The following is a 3089-nucleotide window of genomic DNA, read 5'->3' on the forward strand; positions in this document are numbered from 1 at the left end:
ATGATAGCATGCATAATTTATCCCCACAGAAAGTAAAAAAATGATAGTAGTTCTTAGTGTGTTTACTTCTCTCCCCATTGGAGCAAAATAAACCCCAGAAACAATAGGAATAACCCTATACCAAAGCTGCACCCTACAGCTTTAATACGTTTAAGTACTACAACTTTTAAGAGAAAAGCATTGGTAGAAACAAAGCAATATTAAAAAAGAAAAGACTTTCAGTTCTTATCTCAATCTCGTTCTTCCATGATGTCCATATTTTAAAATACAAGATTTCGGGTAAAAATCAACATAATAAGGAGGTAACGCTGAGGCAAATTACCCATTTCATGGATACTTCCAATATTTACCTCATGCCATTCAGTAGGCTCCAACTCACAGCAAGCCTATGTATGCAACAGAAAAACAATTGTCCTGTCTTGTGCTATGCCCACAATTGTTTGAACCCATTCTTTCAGCCACTGTGCCAATCGATCTTGTGCAGGCTCTTCCTACTCCTTGCTAATCCTCTACTTTACGAAGTATGGTGTCCCTCTCCAGGGACGGATTTCTTGGTAATAATTCCAAGGCACTTGTGAGGATGTCTTGAATCTTAGCTTCAAAGGAGCATTCTAATTGTACTTTCTCCAAGACAGATGTGTTTGTTCTTCAGGAAGTCCACGGTACCCCCCTACACACACACACACACACACACACACACACACACACACACACTGTATTTTTTGTCAGGCGACATTTTTTAAAAATAAAAACACAGTCTAATTCTCCACTCTTTAAAATTCACGTTCAAAAACGGTAAGGACAAGCACTAGGAGTGGGGAGAGCGGGAGCGTGCACAGCCCTGGTCCTGGAGGAGGCAGAACCACACACAGTTGCTGGAAGGACACAAGGGGGCATTCGGCCTGGTGATCGCACTGGCAGACACAGGGCTGAGGTGATTGGTATGCGGTGGCTGCTACGGTGCTCAGCTGCCACCACCGCTGCTGCTGCCTGGCTCCAGGTTGGCCCTATGGACTGGCCAGGCAAAGCCTGTTTCCAGACAGACAGATTGGCATATTCTGAAGTGGCCTTTCTATGGTCCCTGAGCCCAGGACTACAGGGAAGGCAGCAGCACCCGCTGCCATGCCATAGCCTGGCTGTGGCCCACTATGCCTAGGGGCCTTCCTGATGCCACGACCTTTTGATACAGTTCCTCATGTTGTGGTGACCCCCAACCGTAAAATTATTTTCGTTGCTACTTCATAGCAGTACTGTTATGAAACGTCATATAAATATCTGAGAAGCAGGATGTAGTTTCATTGTTATAAATTGAGTATAATTAAGGCATAGTGAATCATCACAAAAACAATATGTAATTATATATTGTGAAATATTTATTTCTAGTTACACATCAATGACATTTTGTCTTGAACCATGGTGCCGCCTGGGTAGCAGTCTTCACGCCGGGTACTCCTATGTGGGAGACTCTGCATGTGGGTGGACCCGCCTAGAGATGGATCGAGGAGTGGTTTTTCCCATGGTCTTAGGCGACCCCTGTGAAAGGGTCATTCAACTCCCAAAGGGGTCGCGACCCACAGGGTGAGAAACACTGGCCTAAGGAGTACAGAAGGGTGGTGGCCAGGGAGCCCAAGTTACTGTCCTAAGCGGTTCCCTTTCTGGGGCCTGAGGAATCCAGGGAGCAGCTCTGGGCCTCACCGCCCTGGGCTGGACCTCCCTGTCTTGCCAGGGCTCCACTGCAAGCAAGTGAATTGGAGCGCTGCTCTGGTATGCTGCTTTTCCCTCCACAGGAAGACATTGGAAGCAGCGACCCTGCAGAGGTCAGGGTTGGGGTCAGCTGGGTCGGTAGCAGCAGCCAAGGCAAGCAAGGCCCTTCCTAGGGGTTGCAGGAGAACTGGTTCATGCTGGGGCCACATAATGTTCACAATGCTTACAAAATAAAACCGCGTCCACTTTGCAAGAAAACAAGTAAATAGCCAACAAAATAAATGAGAAGTTTATAAAAGGGGGGGGGGGTGATCAATGGCCATGCTGCTTTCAATATTCTCTTCCAACACCATAATTCAAAGGCATCCATTCTTCTCCAGACTCCATTATTCCCTGCCCAACTTTCACATGCATATGAGGAGATGGAAAATACCAACTCCTGAGTCATGCATACTTAGTCCTGAAAGTGAACATTTGCTCTCTAACACTAGGAATTGGTTTGTGCAGCAGATTTGCCCAGTACAATACATCATTTGATTTCTTGACTGGTGATTCCATGAATGTTAATTGTATATCTAAGCAATATTAACTGCTTGACAACTGCAATATCTCTCCCTTTCTGACGATGTTGCCCACGGTCAAGTTGTGAGGATTTTTGTTTTCTCCACAAAGAGAGATAATCTGTACTGAAGATGATAGGCTTTGGTTTTCATTAGTAAGTGCTTCAAGTCCTCTTAGTTTGAAGCATGCAAGGCTGTGTCTTATGCCAATTTCATTCAGGTTGTTAATAAACTTTTCCCAATCCAATGCTATGTTCTTCCTCATATAGTCTAACTCCTCTGATTATTTGCTCAGCCAATTGAATCAATATGATGAAATGATACAAGCCTGACACACACACCTTTCCTGATTTTTTAAATCATTTTATTGGAGACTCGTACAACCCTTATTGCAATCCATACATCCATCCATTGTGTCAAGCACATTTGCACATTTGTTGCCAACATCATTTTCAAAACATTGTTTTTCTACTTGAGTCCTTGGTATCAGCTTTTCATTTTTCCCCTACTCCCCCACCTTCCCTCCCTCCCTCATGAACCTTTGATAATTTAAAAATTACTGTTTTTTCATGTCTTACACTGAATGTTTCCCTTCACCCCCTTCTCTGTTGTCCATCCCCCCTGGGAGGTGGTTATATGTAGATAATTGTGATCAGTTCCCTCTTTCTCCCCCCACCTCTCCTTACCCTCCTGGTATCGCTACTTTCAATATTTGTCCTGGGCAGTTTATCTGTCCTGGATTCCCTGTGGTTCCAGCGCTTATCTGTAGCCATGTACATGCTCTGGACTAGCCAGATTTGTAAGGTAGAATTGGGGTCACGATAG

The sequence above is a fragment of the Echinops telfairi genome, unplaced genomic scaffold, assembly GCF_000313985.2.
Source record: "Echinops telfairi isolate 266 unplaced genomic scaffold, ASM31398v2 ScPeMD7_6080;HRSCAF=6971, whole genome shotgun sequence".
Lineage (NCBI taxonomy): Eukaryota > Metazoa > Chordata > Mammalia > Afrosoricida > Tenrecidae > Echinops > Echinops telfairi.